At 44.2% G+C, this 20,557-nt stretch overlaps 1 protein-coding gene and 1 long non-coding RNA gene across 3 annotated transcripts in view; one reads left to right on the top strand and one right to left on the bottom strand.

Moving 5' to 3' along the window:
- Positions 1–20,557, top strand: part of ST6GALNAC5 (ST6 N-acetylgalactosaminide alpha-2,6-sialyltransferase 5) — a 209,696-nt gene that overhangs the window by 56,089 nt on the left and 133,050 nt on the right. The window lies entirely within an intron of this gene.
- Positions 9,045–20,557, bottom strand: part of LOC116423720 — a 34,745-nt gene continuing 23,232 nt past the window's right edge. For both annotated transcript variants that reach the window (XR_004234223.1, XR_004234222.1), the window contains exon 2: positions 9,045–9,292. This is a non-coding gene — a long non-coding RNA (uncharacterized LOC116423720). The remainder of the gene's footprint in view (positions 9,293–20,557) is intronic.

Below are 20,557 nucleotides of genomic sequence, written 5' to 3'. Positions count from 1 at the left end.
AAATAGAATAGTTGCAATAATTACCTGGAGAGATTTAATATCAACTTCAGCATGATGCAGTGGATAGAAGACTGGATTTATCATTTCACTGCCCTGGCTTTTTAAGACTTTCGATTCATGAAATCAGGGACATGTCATGTTAATTCTCTAAGTCTTTGTTATATCATCTGCAAATGGACATATTAATAATTACAACTCTTATTTCACAGAATTATCATATAAGGATCCAATAAAATAAGATCTTAGAGGAGGTGGTCCATGGTAGACAGACCCCTTGATGTGGAGTCAGAAAGACTGGGGAAGTCACTCAATTTGGTTGCTTCACTGGATTGTCATGAGGCCCAAATGAGATCAGGAAATTTCTTTTGTTTTCAGCAGATTTTAGAAGGTAGACAGTGTACTAAGTATCCCTTTAGTGCTGTTGGAAAACAGAAAATCCCTGAGTGTCCTCTTGTTTGCTTAATAGGGCACAGGCTCTTTGAAGACGGGACTGGTCTCATTTACTTTTACATCACCATTGACAAGTACACCGCCTGGCACATGACATCAACTTTAATAAATGCTTCTCTGATTGAATAAAATTGACAAATAACCAGAAACAAAAGGGAGGAATGTTAAGGGGATACAAATCCCATCAACTGCCAACATCCAGTTCTTGTCCAGTGACAGGTGTCAGGATGGGGAGGTTTGCTTTCTACAAAGGAATTGCATCTTCTTCTTCTGCATGTATGGCCCCACATCCTCATTGTCAGCTTTCTCTGCTGCCCCCTGCCTCCCCCCAGTTCCAATATAGAGATGTGGCATAGGGTAGCATATATGAAAATAACATGAGAAAAAAATTCTGTGTTTCTCAGAAGGTCTGGAGGCCATATTTGCATATGCAAAAAAAAAAGAATACCACAAAATTTGAAATAATCCCCAACTTTTTTCTATGGGGCTTCCTTTCCAACCCAGGAATGACCACAGACATATTTTAGAAAGGCAGCATCCTATGGGGCAATGCTGGATCAGGGCCAAGGATCTTTACTATGTCATCTTGGATATGTCATCTCACATAGCTAAAGCATATTGTCCTGTGGAAAGGGGATAGTAGCATTTGTACCAACCACCAGAAAGGATTCTTGTAAGTTAAGAGCCTTTTAAACTTTTAAGTGTCTATATACACGGGAGCTATGATTCAACTCAATGCAAGAGGAGACATTGGGAGATGTTATCATCAACTCTGATAGATGAATTGTGGCTTGCGATTGCAAACTCGATTTAGTTATGGAGGCAATATGGTGCGTCTGCGTTCCGTGAAGCCTCGACTCCTCCCTTGAGCTCCACACTGGATTACACTCATTTCATTCCAACAGTAAAATATTCTTAGTGAAAAATGACAGCCTCCTACTTGCTCCATCTTTTTCTTGGTACAAAGAAAACAAACAAACAAACAAAAAGCCAGACCAAGACCTGGTGATGGAACAGAACATTTCACAGTATTCTAGACCTCAGAGATCACGGGATCGACCCCTGAACTCCTTTTAACACATGTTTAAAACATGAAGAAACAAACACCAAGAAGTGATGAGTTCACAGTCCCACAAGGAGGCTCTCTGAGTCCAAGCAGTTCTTGTCTTATTCATTAATTCATTTATTCATTCATGCAACAAATTCGATTAAGCTTATGCTCTTTGTCAACTTCATACCAGGTCCTGGGGATTTAAGGACAAACACAAAACTGCCTCTGCCCTCAAGAAGCCATTTACTGGTCAAAGAAAATGCACATAGAGCAAAGTAAACTCTCAGTGAATGGTGGGACCCCAAGTAACATGTTGGTGCTCCAGTTAGGGTCCAGATCCCTCATTCACCAAGTATCACAGTGACCAACCATGTGAGCCCAGGGAAGTCATCTGTGTCTCCCATCTGTCCAATGAAGACCTTGGAGTCACTGGCTTCTGAGGTCCCTTCCTCCAGTCCTTGGTCTTTGAAGCTGTGGTCCTTATTAAGTACCTATTGTATGCCAGAACTGGTGCTAGGCATCAGGGATCCAAAAAAATTTCACAGTCTCGTCAGCCCTCAAGAAGTTTATATGTTATTGGAGAAGAGTCTGAATTCAAAAAAAGAGATTTAAAATTTTAATAATAACAAGATTGTGTAAAGACTTAAAATGATAATGCTAAGAAGATTGTGTAAAGCATTTTGGCAGCTGCTGATGAAAGCTCTGAATTAGAAGTCAGGAGACCTACTTTCTGATACTTAATCATCCGGATGAACTGTGAGGACTCCATCTCTTCATCTGTAAAATGGGAGAGTGGGACTAAAAAAACTCTAAGATACTTTCTGGTTCTGAAATCTACGATCCTGTAGATTCCTACTACAGATCCCACCAAAGTCAGGCCTCTGGGCTTGCACAGAAGTTACAAATGGCAGCAAAACTGCTTTCAGCTGGACCTGTGATTTCGCTGGGATTGGGAACTTGGAAGGAGGAAACTCTTCCTGATGCAGATGAACAGCAGCTCTGCGAGGAATGGTCTTAAAGACTTATCTGGACTATCACAAAGTCTCTATAAAGCACATTCATTCATTCATGTACCTTTCCTTTTGCTTATTTGACTAGAGGCAGTGTAGTGCAGTGGGCAGAACACAAGCTTCGCCCTTGGGCTCCAGTCTCAGCTCTGACAAACCCTGACCATGTGACTCGGGGCTAATCAATCCTCAGTTCCTCCAGCAATAATTCTCTAAGACGATCAGCTACTTAAAATACGTGCACACGCACAGAGCTCTGCGTTCATGAGTTTCCTATATCAGTGACCTCAGAAACCTGGGGAAACATCATACATACATGCATGCATACATCCATGCCTACGCACACATGTCATCATGCTGCAGTCTGGGATTAAAGGGCCGCGGACGATCTCCGTACCTCCTTAGCACAGCCACGGCTCATCACCTCTGGTAGATAGCTGCCCTTGGCCTTCTGTGGCCACACTGATTGAAGGGAACCAGTGCCCCCTTTATACACTGACCCAGCCAGCGAGCATTTGTTAAAACACCTTCCATATGCTCTAAAGCAAAGACCGACCGGAACGTGACAATCCTCCAGAACTTTCTCAGCCCTCGTGGGATCTCTTGAAAGCCCAGCTCTGACCATGTGACTCGCATCAATAAGTTCCAGGGGCTGCCTGTCCACACTGAACAGAAAACCCTCGTTTGACTTTAAAATCTCTTCCTAAGCAGCCCCCTCTTCCTCTGCCTTCCTCCTTTCCTGCCCTCTACCACCTAGTGACAGCTGTTTTTCACACAAGACGCGGAATCCCTTGACTCCATTTTCAGTGGCTGTCCCAGCTTCTCCCTCCCCGAGTCCCCGGCTTCCTGCAGGTCTCCGCCCCAAGTTCCCTCGCTGCAAGAGCCCTTCCCTGGCATCCCTTGGAGGGTGCGTCCTCGGCGGTCCCAGCTCTCTCCTCTTCGGGGCGGATTCTGGTTTAGGAATTTCCTTCCTAAATTGTGGCATCGAAAATGGGGTTCAATATTCCCCATATGGTCTGCGAAGGGCGCAGAGCAGGGAATATTGAACCTCATTTTCGATGCCACAATTTAGGAAGGAAAGAGAGATGATCCTCTCTCTCCTGGCTACTGTGCTTAGCTTAATGAGATCAAGGAAGGTGAAGTCAAGTAGCAGCATATCACACACACACACACACACACACACATACACACACACACCACATCCATGCACACACACAACACAACACATCCATACACACACACAACACATTCATATGCAGGCACACACACATACACAAGACATACACACACTCACATACATACACACCTGCTTCAGTAGTTGAGGAAAAAAAGATAAATGCCCCTCCAAATCCTTCTCCTCATGTACTGAACCCTGGAGAACTGTCACATGAACTCACCCATCAGAACATTTGGCGAGGGAAATAGATCCATGTGTGGATATACATACCCAGCTGTGATCCGTGTGTATATCTACACTGTGCTTATGAATGGCGGATATTATGAGTGAAATTAAGATCGTTATTAGTGCTGCAGTGTAGGGCAATAAGAGGGTCTTTCGTCCGACTGGGGCTTTGGCTGCTGGGTCCGCTCTGCCGACCCATTTTGGACTTACAGTCCATCAAACTCCCAGATCCTTTTTTCTAGAGCACCGCCTAGACAGCTAATTTCCAAATCAAAGAGAGAAGCCTGCCTGAATGATAACCACTAAAATTAAAAGTTCTCCTTAAACTTTTTTTTATTTCTATGAAAGCGAGGAAATGCCTAATTTATCCTGTCCTTCTCTCTTTTTAAAAAGAACAATGGCAAGATATATTTAAGTCATTATCTGTGGAAAAAAATTCAAAGCTGATCTGAACAAAAAATCTCCTGCCAAATTGCTTCTTCTTCAGCCATCAGAGTGCTGAGTTAAAAGCCCATTAGAAGTGGCCCCTTCCAGCTTCTCCAGAAAGAAGGGATCTCATTAGAGATTCTCATGCTAATGCGCCAGGCGGCACTTTGCAGGTCTCATTTCCTCTAGGGGGGAAATGGGGTGCAGGTGTCTTTGATATGCACTGGAAAGGGCGAAGGAAGCTTCGCTGCCAGAGCGCAGCTCCGATCATATTTGAACTTTTGAACTTCCTGATCTGATCAGTATTCTTCAAAGTCTTTTTCTAGTCGAGAACAGAAGATTAATGCCGCCCCAAATGATGCTGTTAATGCACTGGCTGTCTGAGGACTCGCAGGAAGCCGTGTGCTGGAACATCTGGAGCGGGGAAGGTCCCCAGCCCATCTCGGGCTCTGGGACACCGGGCAGTCGCCCTCCCTTGGGCCTCCCAAGGACCAAGTCCTCCCTCAGTTCCCTTCCAATTCCCAGACCTGTGACCCTCACGGAATTCATTTTTCTCATTACCAAGAGCCCTTTCTGGCTCTGGGAGAAGCAGCTGGACGCATCAGGAAGTCTCGGGTTCAAATAACAAATTCAGTAAGTATTTACTAAGCACTAAAAATTGTGCCACATTCACTCTTCTTGACCTCAGTTTCCTCATCTACCAAGTCAAGGGGCTGGGACTCAGTGAACTCCTAGGTCTCTTCTTTAATTTCTTGGACCTGTTTCCTCATCTATAAAATCAAGGGATTGGTTTGGAGGACCTCGATGGTCTTTTCTGGCTCTAAATCTGTAATTCCACAAAAAACTTCACTAAGACCCTGGAGACAGGGTGATCTTAGCCTCAAATGCTGGCTTCCTGGGACATTTGAGTGAAGCTGGCTTTATACAAACAGAGCAAGAGTTGGGGATTTTTGTGGGTCGTGGATCTGGCAGTTTGGTTAAATCTATGAATGCTTCAGAATAAGGTTTTAAAATGCATAAAATATAAAGTATAGGATTAGAAAAGAAACCGATCATATTCAAATACAGCTATCACTTTTTTTTACCTTTCAAAAACATTATCTTTAAAACCCATGAAGTCTTTGGAGGCCATTGAAGCCAACCTCCTCCTTTGTAGGTGGCAAAACTGAGTCCCCTTCAGAACATTTCTCCTCATCTTGTTCTTCTCCTGCCTAAGAATCAGTCCAGATCGTCTCACTTCTCTGGACCTCAGTTTCCTCATCTGAAAAATGGAGAAGATCAGGTTCATATGCCTGCCTCCCAGATGAGATGAAAGGGAGGCTGCCTGAAAAACTGAGCTGCATTACAGGTTCATCAACATAGAGGTCAGAATGTGGTGCCAGCCTAGAAGGTGGCCATAGACCTGGATCGGGGAGGGGCCTCGGAGGCTGCCCCAAGATGTCTTCTCCTTCATGTATAGATGAGGAAGGTGAAATCCAAAGTGAGCAAGGCATATGCCAAAAGTTGAACTGTGATGGAAGTCAGCACTCAGGTTTCCTCTGTGTCCAAACATTCAGCTCCTGAGCAGAAGGACCCACTGTGGACTTCCCATTGCCCCACACATTGCACTCCCTTCTACCCAGCCCAAAATTTTAAAAAATCTACTTTCTTTGTGCTAGAGAATCTGAAGTTGTTCTTTCAAAATTTTCATGTGGAAAAAAATTTTGTTTCTTTGATGTTGGGGGAAAATTTGACATTTCAATCTTAGGATCTATTTTTTTATCTGTATTTTCTGAAACATCTTTATCATGGTGGCTTGAAATTACGTTACGCAGTATTTACTGAAATCATGCTACTGTACACTAATGTAAATCTCAACCATCTTACTTGCCTTCAGGATAGCCTTAAGCTCCTTTGTTGAGACTTCTGATAAAGCCAGAATGTAAATCTTCCCCTGTCACAGGCTGGTAAGACATGGCTGTGGTCTAAGCCCTTTGTGAGCACAAAGAATTTAAAGAATCACCTTTTGCAGTTCTCCTATGGGTGGAGACTTAATGGAGTTGGAAGATCGATCGTGGACACACACATCCCCTTATAGAACAAGTGCACACAAGATCCTTTATTGGCCAATTTCATCATTTGACTTCTGTATAGTATTTTGAAAGGAGAATATGAAGTAGACAAAAATAAAAAGAGAAAAAGAAAAGGAGAAAATAAGGGAATGAAGGAAGAAAGGAAAGTACAAAGGAAGGGAAGGAGGGATAGAGGGAAGGAAGGAGGGAGAAAGGAAGGAAGGAAGGAAGGAAGGAAGGAAGGAAGGAAGGAAGGAAGGAAGGAAGGAAGGAAGGAAGGAAGGAAGGAAGGGTAGAAGAGTTATCTCTTCTATTGGAACTGGAAGTCTTTGGAAATGACAAATACAGTTGGAGACAGCTCAGTGAAGAGAAGACAGAGAAATCCTAACTGAGACCACTTGTCCTAATTAAAATTCCTTTGAACTGTCTGCTGCAATTTATGTTTTATTATTATTAGTCATTACTTGTCCTCTTTCCTTTCAAATAACAATAGGAAATCAGCAGAGGAAGGTGCTGGGATTACTGCAGTAGTTAGGAAGTGTAGTGGGATGCAGATTCCCATTGAGTCCAAGAAATAAAGCTCAAGGAAGCCCAGAATGACCCAGGAAGTCTTCATCCCCAGCCACAAGAAGTTCTAAGATGCTAATAGGGAGGAGCATGTGCTAGCCTAAGGGCAACAGGGCTTCCACATTCAAGTTCTTGGGAGGGCTTCTCAGGATTCTGATTCCAAGTTAGTCTCATTCAGGGGGAGGCAGGATCTGGCAGGTTTTTCCCTTAAATCGATTATTGCCAATTCATGAATCATTTCACTGGGTCTTCTGATTTTAGCTGTATAGGTTTATGCAGCTGTGAAATTACCCCCTGAGGGGCAGCCTGACAAAGTATCCTGGTGGCCGTGGGTAACTGGCTCACATGCCTGGAGAACTCCCAAGAGCTCAAGGACAGACATTTATTTTTAGGCGAAACCTGGGCTGCAGCTAAGCCAATCACCCAGGAGCCCTTCATCTGACCTTTGAGCACCCTCTCTACTGCTGTAATTTAAAGGATTGGAACAGGTTTTCCTGTATGCTGATCATCTCCCTTTTAAATAATCCTCGAGAGCATCATCAAGTGCTTGTTGAATCATTTCAGTCAGGTCACTCTCCATGACCCCATGTGGGGTTTTCTTGGCAGATACTGGAACGACTGGCCCTTTCCTGTTCCAGCTCATTTTACAGATGAGGAAACTGAGGCACACAGGGGGAAGTGACTTGCCCAGAATCTCCCAGCTACTAATTTGAACCCAGAGAGATGAGTCTTCCTTTCTCCAAGCCCAGCTCGCTATGTGCTACGGCGCCCTATGTCTGCTGAGTGCCCAACACCTAATATAAATAAACTATAATCAAATCTTATCATTTCCCCAGGAGCTCTCTGCCCCACTCTGCCTCCGCTCACAACCCAGCTTCCCCATGTCCTTCCTCCAGTCAGTCATTCGAACCCAAACCCAGTCCATTCAGAGCAGGGCTAAGTCCTGAGGGACCATCCCTTCTGGAACTCAGAAACTGCACCCTTTCAAGGCAGCCGTTTCCTTAGCCACCACTTCATGTTCCGCTAGAGCCCCTGGATCTTTTTCAGACAAACTGTGGGCTAGACACGCCAACTCCATTCTGTACTGGGGAGGTTGATTTTCTGTCTTAGCCAGTGTCAGACCTTACATCATTATACTTTATCTTGGCCTAAGGTTTTTAGGGTCAGATTTAGTGCTCTGAGGGTCCTCAGAGTCCATCTGCTCCAATTACAGATGAGGAAAATGAGTCACAGAGTAGTAAACCAAAGAAGGAGAACTGGAATCCTGGCTCAGTATTATTCCCATTGTCTCAGACCAAGCATTGCCATCTCTACAGGCTTACAAGTCTACAGGGACACTTCTCTCCCTGCCATGTTCTCTTCAGTCCCGTGTCACTGACCTCCTGGCTCTCCCTCCTCCACTCCGACTCCTGACTGCCCTGGCTTCCTCTCCTAAAGCCTACCACCGCCCAAAGCCTTCCCTAACCCCTCTTAATTCTTCTGCCTTCCCTCTGTTCATTATCTTTTATTTACTTATATATTTACTTAGATAAAGCTTGCTCCACACTCATTGTTTGCACATTTGTCTCCCTTGGCAGATTGTAAGAGACTGTCTTTTGCCTCTTTTTTGTAGCCTCAGCGCTTAGCACACTGCCTGGCACATAGTAGGTGCTTTAAAAAGTTTGTTGATTGATTGTTCAATCTCATTTGAGGATCACAACACTCCTATGAAATAAATATTTGGATATTATTATAAATTTGAGGGAATACCGAAGCTAGGGAAGCCAAATGGTCTCGGTCAACTCCATGGCAGCAAGTATATTTCATAGCAAGGTGGTCCTAGGCTATTTCAAGTGTCATTGAAAATGATTCAAGCAGGTAAGCAGACTAATTGATGCAGGAAATGCTCACTGAGGAAAGTCTTTCTAGCAACACAGATCTCTACCTGATTCACAAAATATACACTAAAGCATAAAGAGCTTGTGAGAGCCAGTGGGGTAAAAAGTAATAATAACGAGCATTTAAATAGAATTTTACAAATGTCTCAGTTTATCCTGACATCTTCAAGGTGTGGGTGCTATTATTATCCCCATTTACCACAGTAAGCAAAGATTAACCCAGGATCACACAGCCAGTCATTGTCTGAGGCTTTATCGAATTGTTCTTCCTGACGACAGGGCCAGAGCTCTACATACAGGGGCACCGCCCAGCCGGTCCATATACGTCTGTATGTTGGTAGGTGGTGGAAATAGGACTGGAACCCAGATCTTCCTCACTCTGAAGCTGGAGCTCTCTCCACTGTGACATGCTGCCTCCTCTAGCAGACCTCCAGCTAGGGTCCAGCTTTCATCAAATACATCTGGAAGAGAAGAGGGAACATTCAAGCAGACCCCTCACCAACTGGGAAGGCCCATGAACCCAGTGTGCTTTCTTGTCAGGACGTGGCCCCTTGCCTCCATGGAGTCGGGACTTGCCGGGAAATCGGAAGGCACTCTGCGTAGTTCAGGATTTCCCCTCGGAAGTAAAGACAAAAGGAAGCCTTTTTTTTTTTTTTTTTTACTGATGAGTAAATGAAGAGGGAGAAAGGAGGGGAAAAAACCTTCCCGAAGCATTTAAAGAAAATCTATCTCCCACTGATTTGTTGCACTGCCTACTTTTTAAGAGTAAAGGAGGGTATCTTTTTACCATTATAACAAGCCAAGGGATCTGTTTTGAAAGTGAAAAATAATCTTTTCTCATGTGCTACAAGCATCCATGAGGCACACAGCTCACAAATGGAGCCTTAACAAGGAATGCATCAAGCGAGAGACAATGTGACTGCCATAAAAACCAGGCAACGTTCCTTTTGTCTCTCACCACTCATCACTCATCTCTGCAAGGTAAAACGCCTTAGCCAGGGACGTGGGAAATCTTCTCTCAGCTTATTTCTTTTTAAAGCAGATGAAGTCACCGTGGTTGATAAAGCAGGGTCTCTACACGGTGCTAACATCTGACCCTTCAGACGGCGAAAGCCATAGGATCCTGACATTTTCCATTCCAATTATATATGTCCTTGGAGAGGGAAGGAAGGAAGGAAGGAAGGAAGGAAGGAAGGAAGGAAGGAAGGAAGGAAGGAAGGAAGGAAGGAAGGAAGGAAGAGAAGGAGGGAAAGGAGGGAGGGAGGGAAAGAAGGGAAGGAAGGAGGGAGGGAAGAAGGGAAAGAAGGAGGGAGGGAAGAAGGGAGGAAGATTACAGAATATGTGCCTTTCCCTCTCCAATAAGCCTGGCAGAAAGCAGATGACAGAGATTATAGTTTTATAGTGAGTCTCTCCATCACTAGCTTATCTGTCTCAGTTAGAAATTTTTCTCCACCTGACTACTTCTCCATCTTTTTATTTCTTCTGTTTGGGGACAACTTCCCATCCAGTATTTATGGTGGTCACCTTATCAATCAGCTTTCTCCTAAATGGATTCTGTTCCTTCCCACAGAACAAAAAATGGTATAAAAACACTGACACAGAATTTGAGGATTTTCAACAGAAATCTAGTGTTTTTCCCCACAACAGTGAAATCAAAGAAGATATTCATTGTCCTTTTTCTAGTCTTGAATATTAAAATGTTACTGGATCCTAATGAAATGCCCCTGCTAACAAAAGACTAGAAGTAAAAATAACCCTGGAATTCACTTAGTCCAACAGTTCTGAAGCTGAGTTCTATGAACTTGGTTTAAACGTGTGTGTGTATGTATATACATACATATTTGTGATGCATAGTATCATGTATAGTATTTGTAGTATAAACATAATTAATTATAAAATATCTAAATGTGTTCATGTATACTTATAATATAAATGCATTATTGTTGTAATTCATCTATCAATGTATTATGTTTTATAAATATAACTGATGTGATTATAATATATTAAATGTTAACATGTTACATTAATTTGTCGTTATCTAAATAACTGAATTTCAATCTGATTAGATTCCCGCTGTGATCCCCTTGATGTCATTTTATGCATGTCAAAATGTTAGTTCGAGAAAGAGTCCATCAGCTGTATCAGATCGCCAAGAGGTCAATGGCGCTTCTATGGAAAAGGAATTCCATATGTCCCTTGACCTCAGAGGGCAGAAGTCAGAGCAACAAATGGGTAGAAGCAGCAAGGAGGCTTATTTAGACTTGATGCTGGGAAAAACCAAAACTTGGGACCTGTGACTCTGTGCTCTAGCGCTCTAAGACAGAATTCCTGCTCCCAAAGCAAGTGGGCCCCTCAGTCTTGTAGAGTTTCCCAGGGTCTGAGAAGTAAAGTGATCTGTCTCAGGTCACACAGCTTCTGTGGATCAGAGGCAGGACTCACACCTGGGCCTCGGGAAGTCCATCAAGCAGAGGCTTTCTAGCTATGGGCCAAATGGCCTAGAGTCAGGATTCCTTTAGGGTTCCTTCTGCATAGAAAACATCAGCTCCACGTGGGGATTGCTACTCACCAGGGGAAGAGATGTCCTTGGATAATCATGTAAGCATGAAACCCCCATGGCCGTTGGCTCAGGGCAGAACCCACTGGGATCGCTCCAAGCATGCATCTATGCAACGGTATTTGTACTCTGGCTGCAGGCCCCGGGCCTCAGAACTCAAACTTAGAGCTTTAGACCAAAATCTGACTGGCACCAATAGGAGACTGCCCTGCCACACACAGGGGAAAGGAGCGGCCTTTGCTAAATGGTCTAATAAAAAGGGAGGACGACCTTCCCTCTGGCTCCTCTGGAATTCTCTGATCCCGTGAATCCACAGACAACCACCTTGCTGCAGATTCTGAGCTTAGAAAGTCAAGCATAATTTTAAAGGGGAAGAAAAGACCCTTGATTCTTTTCTTTAATGATCCGTTTCTAACTTTCATCATTATCTTTTTGAACTGGCTCCATCTTTCTCCTAAAATAACTTTATAACCATGATGGTGAGGAAGCTGGAATGAGATGAGGAAATCCTCTGCCAGGTAACTACTGTGCCCGACTTATTTTTTCAACAGGTGCAAGAGTCTCCTTCACATTGGCCTGCTAGTAAAACTCAGAGAAAACACCATAAATATGACATTAAATAATGTGGAAAGCTATAGTGCAGCTTGAAAATGGAGAGGCTTACAGGAAAACGAGGCCATGAGAAGCGGCGTCTTGTTTCACATTTTGATATGTGGTGTTCATATCTCTGGTGATGTCTGTATTTCATACATAAATGAGTAATAAATGGGAGGCTGTACTTATAAGGTACGGGGACATTGAGACAAGCATCTTCGATAATCTCCATTCCGTTGTACATGGGTAGTTTTTTGAGACCCAGCTGAGTTCTTTAATCTCCCCTTGCAAAGGGAATAACAAAGCTTTGAAATTGCAGAATGCACTGCTCCTCTAAATTGTCTGACTTCCCATTAATCAGCTTCAATGTCTTCTCTGACATCAAAATGGAAAACAGCCAAAAGAGGGGATAGGAGGGAAAAGACAATTAATCTTTGACAGACTTTAGGTTCGTGTTCCACAGAATGCTCCAGGAATACAAACCTAAACACGGGGAGCAGGAGTGCTGGGCTTGATTTCTCCTACCAGCTTGGGGGTTCATAGCAGAAGGATAGTTTGTCCTTTTCTTTCACTGATGAGCTCGCCACGTGGATTGTGTTTCCATGTGGGCTTCTAAAGATTGTGCAAGAAAGAAAATCAATGGACTTGGCACCCAGAGCTGAACCTGGGTTGTGATAAGCAATGGTTTCCCCAACCGGGGGATGACTTTCTTCCAAGAAAGTCAACTCCTTCTTCTTGCTCACGGCTACCCGTGTTCCTTCTTGGGTCCTAAGGCATGAGTGGCCCTCTCTAGGATCAGTTCTCCCCTGCACAAGAACCTCCTGAGGCAGGATTATGCTCCATCTTAGGGTCTCTTCCAGGGATCCCTGGCCCTGGGATCACAGAACCCCCATTCAAAGGCCACCTTTAAGACTTACTACCTGAATAGTCTTAAGCAAGTCACTTACCTGATCTAGATTTCACTTTCCTCATCTATCAAATAGAGCTGGGTAGGTAGAAGAGATAAGATCCTCAGTCCTCCAACTCCAAATGTCCTTCATACTGTGGACACCCTCAGTTTCCTCAGGTGTTTGGGGACTTCTAGCTGTCAGTACTGGTACCTCCCTGGAAACTGATAAGCCCTAATGTCAATTTTCCCACCTTCATGCTTTGGTTTGAGGATTCATCCCACAGGCCACTGGGAGGCATGGGTTCTTTGAACTGCTGTGACAGAACACAAGACCCATTCCAGGCCCAGTCGGCCCTTCAGGGACAAACTGCAGGCTTTCATTGTTGACATTTTGTTGAAACTGTTCGGACAGGTCTCTTTCAAGTCGTCATTAAGATCACACACTACGTGCAGATGGTTCCTCTGCAAGGATTTCTTTGTCATAAGCCAATTAAAGCAGGTTTACAGTTTCTATTTACTAAATTTGGGCTGGAGAGAAAATCTCTCTCGGGGTAAGCCCATGTTGCGGCTCAGACCCAATGAAGGCTGTCTCTCCTCTCCCAGAGAAGACGCAGGTAACGGGGAGGGTGTGGCTCGGATCTCGCCCAGAGAATGTCTCCTCGTTCTTTATATTTGGGGGAAGAGGATGGCGGAGTTGGCGGAGTTGGCGGCGCTGGGATCCGTCCTGGCAAACCTCGCGCGGCGTTTGCAGGAGCTACATTGTATCAGACACAACGTTTTAAAAATTAATGTGCCTTCCTGATGAAAAGGGAGTGCCTGCAGCTCCCCTGGGCTTTGGAAATGCATCAAATGAAAGTCCTATTGAAAACATGGTCAAATAAACACAGCGTGAGTGTACAAAAATGAGCAGCAGAACTGAGGGGAGAAAACCGGCCCCGCTGTGAAGCCCGACTCCGAGAGAGACACATTTCGGCTAGGTTGTCTTCGTTTGGCTTTGTTCTTTTTTTCAGCTGCCGGAATGAAAGTCCCTGGGCCTCCCCCTGCCCCCCAGCCGAAGAATCTTATTTATATTCTCAAAGCCCTCGCAGCCGGGGGCTTTCGGCAGCTCGGCCGGCTCAGGCCATCCAGTTCTTCCACACCGGCCCTGACTGGGAGGACAAAAAGCACTCTTGCTAAGGGCCAGGGGCTCAGCTGGGGCTGGTCTGGACCCCACCGGCCCAGGTTCCAAGGTCAGCCATAGAGGCCTCGGGGCAGGGCAGCCTGGACTGGCCCCAGAAAGATCTGACTTCTGATCCAGCAGCTCCGTGATTATATACAAGTCGTAATGTCTCTAAGCCTCAACATCCCCACTTCTAAAATGGGAATGTTAGTTCCTATAGCACCCACCTGTTCATATTGATGGAAGGTTCCAAGGAGAAGAAGCATAAGATATGTTTTTCTGACTGTAAAATTCCGTAGAGACTTCTTTTCTTCCCCAGCATCTTCAGTCTGTTGTTATTCTAGGTCTGCTACGCTATTCAAAGGAAATGGAACGGGGTCTCTTCCTTGAAGGAGGTCACCATCCTATCCCCTCTAGACAATTCTGTCAGCTGGCAATCGATTATTAAGCAATTGTTAAATACGAGCCTAATTCTGTAAGAAGCAATGAGTCACAAAGACAAACCCTTCTTACCCTTGAGAAGGTTCCATTCCATCAGTGGCTCCTATTGCCTCAAGAATGAACTTCCAAGTCCTCCACCCAGTATTTAAACAGCTCCCCAGCCTGCCCAGGGCCTCCCTTTCCAATTTCATTCTAATTCCCTGGCCCTTTCCCAGCCAACTGGAGGCCCAATGGAGACCAGAGAAGGCAGTCCCTCTTCCGTGCCAAAGTTCAAAATCCTCTTCAAGCTCCTGGGCTTCCCACCTTGTTCTTCAGCTAGAAGGCTTCTTGACTTTCTCCAGCTTTCCTGGAGTATTTTGCCTTTCTCTCTCCCTTGCATCCTGACAAATGGACCCAGCAGAGGACCTCATACCGTCCCTGTGTTCAGGCAGCATCTGCCAGAGCAGAGCGAGAAATGGATGGGGTTTTTAGCTTTGTGTTCCCTGTTTTCCTTTATCAAGGCACCTCTCCTGAATATGAAAAAAATAATTTAAATAGCTTAGGATGCAATGGCAGAGATCTTTCTTCAGTGATTTGTTGGTTTTTATTATCAAGCAAGACATAAACAGATGTCAGTCTAAGGGGGAGCAGCTTGACAGAGCAGACAGAATTCTGGCCTGGGAGTCAGGAAGGCCTGCCTCAAAAGCTCCCTCAGTGTGGGTCTCTCTGGGCCTCCGTTCCACATCTGTAACAAGAGGGATAAGGTCCCTTTGAGCATTAATTCCAAGCTTCTATGATCCAACATCACTGATGTCCATCTTCCAACAGGAACAACTGGCCTGGGATAGACAATGGCCTGGATCCAGCTTCACGCCAAAGCATCAGAACAGCCTGGGCTGCCTTTGGGATCTAGATCAATTGAGGAAGTGATGAGTCTTCAAGGTTGGCTGTTGTTGGAGGACTCACACGATGTGGCTGGTGTAGACCCCAGATAATGGCTGTCACCAAAAGTTGGGGTTCAGTCACGTGAAGAATTCACCATGGCCATTCTCTTTGGCAAAAGGTGGTTTTATTTAGGGAAAGGGGATCCAGACAAAATGAAGGACATAATAAACACCAGGAACAGTAAGTGTGAAATGGAGTGGGAGAGCATAGAAAGGGCTTTTTCCCAAAGGGATCCAGCACCCCAAAAGAGTTAGCTTAAGGAGGAGACATCAGGTTGGAAGCATGGTGGAGTTAGAGGGGATACCCCATGGCATGGGGGAAGGGAAAGTCACCACGAGGCAGAGTGCCATGGTGGACTGACCCAAAGAAAGCCACAGCCATGGGGTGAAATCAGTTCTTTAGTTTCTCCCTGTCCAAGACGCCAGTCAGCAGATGACTACTGGGGCAGTCAAGGAGAGTTCCTGGGGCAGACAGGGAGAAGGCACTGATCAGTTTATCTCTGTCGTCCCACCATCTGGGGAGATCTAGGGAGGCATAAATGCAAGTTCTGTCAGCCCCCTGAGACCCACCCTCTGTGGGGGTCTTGGGCAGTCTTACCTTGCCAAGTCCTGTCAGACATAAAACCTTTTCCCTATAAAACCTACTTATGGGCCAGCCCATGGCTGCTGCCTTCCTTTGGGTCAGTCCACCATGGCATTCTGCCTCTTGATGTCTTTCCCCTTCCCCTTCCCCCATGCCACATGGTATCTCTCCTAATTCCACTCTTCTTCCCAGCCCCACTTCTCTTCCCTATAGCTAGCTAACTCTTTTGGGGAGCTGGGTCCCTTTTAGGACTTAGCCTACCAGCTGAGAGCTTGCCCCAACATCATCAGGTGTTTCCTTTCTCCTGGTAAATGGCAAGTTCCACCAGGGAACATTACTAATAATTAAAGCCTCTTTCTATGCTCTCCCAACTCTATTTCATATCTATCAATTCCTGGGTCCATTGTATCCCTTCATTTTGTCTGCCCCCTCTGCCCTCAGATACATCTGCCTTTTATCAAAGAGAACAACCCCTGGGAATTCTTCATGTGGCAGAACCCAACTTTCATCACCTACTTCATCTGGGGTCCATATCACCCACATCAGAAGGGCCAAAGATACGATGGGATGGAAGGCTATTGCCCTGAGAGAAGGGAGAGATTGTTTCAGGGAAACCTGGACCGTCCTTTTCCCTTAAATTCAGTTCCGGCTGATGCTGAATGACTGAATCACACAATGTTTCCTCCTGCTCTGACTTCTCTCCTCATCATTTTTTTCTTCTCCTTGATGAAAACATAGACCAACTATTCACTCTCACTTATTTAATAATTAATTTCATATTCTGAAGAAGACACTATTATTAAATACCACCCCCTGCCCATAACCAATACTCATCTTCCCTGTTGGAGTTTTCTTCAGAGTGAATAACATTAATTCCTAAAATGCCAAGAAAAGAGCCTACAAATCTCTCCCAGCCTCCCAGACAAAGGGGGAAGAATCTTCATTCCTCCAAGAAAAATCTCCAAATTTAGCTGAGTAGGAGGAGAGGCACGAGTCCCGTGCATCCTCTGCATGACAGTGTTCGCCGTGCAATGAAAACCATTCAGAAATTCGTTCACAAACTAAATGTTGCTGAAAATTAAAGCTCTGAGCCCAAATACATCTGTTCACAGAACCAGGAACCAAGGCAATGAATATAAATAATTTACTTTTTCCATGGAAATCCATACTGGATCATCTGAAAATTTAGCTAATAATAATAATGGCATTTATATGTTGCTTTGAGGTTTGCAGAGCTTTTTACATATATTATTTCACTTAATTGTCACAATAACTCTCAGTGCTATTCTTGTTCTCTATTTATTCCCTCTGAGAGATCTTAATGACTTGTCCAAGGTCACACAGCCAGCAAGTTTATGAGACAAGATTTGGCATTCTGGTCCTCCTGACTCCAGATCTCGCCCCCATTCCTTGGACATCCTGGCTATCTGGAATGGGTTTGGCAACAAAGCTAAAGCAAGAGTTCTGGGTTCCGATCAGAGCCAAACAGCTCAGATTACCACTGTGGTCCTGCCACTTTCTACCTATAGGGTAGAAAGTCACTTTCTCCAAGTCACTTTCTGTCTTTTTCTCCATTTCTTCTTCTGTAAGAATGAGCGATTGACAAGATGCCCTCTAATTATCCTTAGCTCTAAACTGATGATTCTATGAGGGGATCAGATAATTCTGGCCCTGGAAATTCTGGTCTGCACAAGTCAGTGTTGACTTGATTAACATTTAATAATATTATACTCGATTAACATTTAATAATGTTTTATATATATGTGTGTGTGTATATATATATATATATATATATAAACATATGAGCATATAACATAAAGTATATAATACCAGAACTGCTTATCATAGGGGTTGGCAGAGAGGCAGATTCCTTCTCCATCTCTGAACCCTTGTACCCTGGTCCCTAGGTCCCCATGTGACCTCAAACACTAGAAAGGCTACTAGCTCTCTCAAATACTTGCCAATTAACTAGCACCCCCTCCCCCAAATCCCAGGCTCCCATCTGTGAAATGCAGAGTTAGGATAAGGTCTTTCCCTGCTCTGGGTCTCTGATTTGGGGAGGTTGGAATCACCGTTCTAGTATCAAAGACACCAGGGTTTTGAACCCGTGACATGCAGTCTAGGCGTTCTCCGCATTAACTCCTGGCAGTCACCTGAGAATTTCCCACCTTGGCCAATATGCCCAAAGGAAGGCTGAGAGAAGGGACTTCTCGGGGAAATGGAGTCACGTGGAGCACCGTGACTCTGCTCAGCAGTCATCACAAAGCCACCAAAATAAGCCCAGGCTCCCATGCTGCCCCACGTGGCCTGCCCTTCCCTGGGGGAGGGGGAGAACGTCTACCATTAGGCCTTCCAGAGAAGCGTTTTGTGTGATCAGCCACATCAGGCCTAGAGGGATGTAAGCAACTTGGAGAGAGTTCTGGGAGAACAAAGATGATTAAAGGATGGAAAATAGAACCTGAAAGCAAAGATTGAAGACATTTAGGGTTTCTTTGTCTTGAAGGAGAAAAGGCTCAACGTTGGCTTTGTCTGTCTAGCTACAGTTGGCTGTTTTACAGAATCTGGTGCCTAGATTTCCTCTCTCCACCAAGCATAGGAGAAAAGAAAAGAGATTCATAAAAGCAACAAGAGACACTGAAAGAAAGAATGAATGAATGAACAAAAAGCACTTACAATGGGCCAAGAACTGGAGATAGAATTAAAAAAAAAAAAAAAGGCAGTCCCTGACCTTAGGAACTTAAATTCTAATAAAGATAAGAAGTAATAGGCAATGCTGGCCCAGAATGGGCCTTTTTATTTTTTGGAAAGTTAGAGGGAATCATAAATGGAGTCAGAGAAGGAAGGATCTGCAATTTCATCCATGTCCAGTCTCCTGCCACTGAGGTAAAAATAAAGGGGGAAAACATGTATTAAGTGCCTACTATGTGGCAGACACTAAGCTAAGAATTTTATGATTATTATCTCATTTCATGCTCACAACAGCCTTGTGAGGTAAATGTTATTTTCCCAATTTTATAACTGAGGAAACCGAGCCAGACAAGATAAGTAACCTGCCCAGAGGCAAATAAATAGGAAGTAGCTGAGACCGGGTTTGAACTCATTTTCCTGACTCTGAGGCCAGCACACTATGTTCTGTGATACCAAGGCTTGCCCAACTAGGCTGCCATGTTTCCTTCTGATGGTGAATCCTTTCAGACAATCCTCAGCATTCACAGATGTGGCCAAGAGCTGAACCTGTTGCCAAAGGCTCTTCAGGTTGCTAAGATGTGGCAGACTACACAGAGATAGTCTAGAATAAAAGAGCAGGAGTCCAAAAAACCTCCTTTAATCCCACTTTCAAAAACCTCTTAGTTGTTGGACACTGGGCTAGTCACTTACTGTTTGAAAGCTTCAGTTTCCTCATCTGGAAAACAAAAATAACAATAGCACCACCCTCAAAAGGTTATTGTGAGAAAGCAATGACATAATGCACAGAAAATAATTTGCAATCTTAGAGCTCACAGAAATGTCAGTGAATGTTATTATTCTGGTGGCACAGCTTTCACAGCCCAGAGTTCCCCTATCGCCAAGGAGACATTGGAGTAGGGTTTTAGTAGAAGCCCCCCTAATTCCTGTGGTTTTCTTAAGAGAAAGTCAAGCTGACTCATTCTCCTCACTCTCTCTAGCCAATGTTTATCTAACACCTTAAGGGTTGTAAAACTCTTAATCTTTATTGAGTAAAATAGTAACAAGAGCTAACATGAAACCAGCTCCATTTTACAATGCATTCCCAATCACCTCCTGGACAAAATAATCAATCTCTGTGGGCCATTTAAAGCTCTTCCCAACTTGAATCCTTCCTGTGTTATAGTTTCCTTGCATTTTAATCTCCTTCATACATTCCATGATCCAGCCTCACTGGCCTGCTCATGCTCCTCCCACAAATAAATACTTCATTTCCAAAATTTTCCTTTGCACTGTCTGAACTTCTTACCTCCAGTGTTCTCCCTCCTTATCTCTCAGCTTCTCAGGCTTCTTTAACTTTCTTCAGGAAGCCTTTTTTGTCTTCCTTTTCCCCAATCCTGAGCTGCTAGGGTCTTTCCCTCTGAGTTCATCTTCCATTTATACTGTATATATTTCTTATGTACCTAATTTTCCATGTGCTGTTTCCTCCATTGGAGTGGAAACTTTTTCAGGGGATGATTTTTGCCCTTTTTTGTATCCCTTGCACTCAGTACACTGCCCAATAAATAGTAAGTTCTTAATAAGTGCTTGTTCACTAATTGTATAATTGTTTCCTGGTGCCAAATCCAGCTCTCTTTCATCACCATGGACAGACATCATGATCCCTATTCCATAATGTTAACTTCAAAGTAACCATTGGTGTTGTTCTCCCCTTCATTTACCTCCCCCTACTCTAGACAATCAGTTGTCAAGGACGGCAGATCTATCACTTCTAGCCCTTGTTTTTGTCTTTCTTTGCACTTTCATCCCTAGCACTTAGCAAAATACCTACTAAGAGAGCTCAATAAATCTTGCTGACTGACTTATTATACCAGGTCATTCAGCTTTCAGTCATCTTCTCCCTCACATAAATCTTACAA

Source organism: Sarcophilus harrisii, chromosome 4 (assembly GCF_902635505.1).
Source record: "Sarcophilus harrisii chromosome 4, mSarHar1.11, whole genome shotgun sequence".
NCBI lineage: Eukaryota > Metazoa > Chordata > Mammalia > Dasyuromorphia > Dasyuridae > Sarcophilus > Sarcophilus harrisii.
The sequence above is the reverse complement of the archived record's forward strand: the minus strand, read 5'-3'. Positions and strand labels throughout refer to the sequence as shown.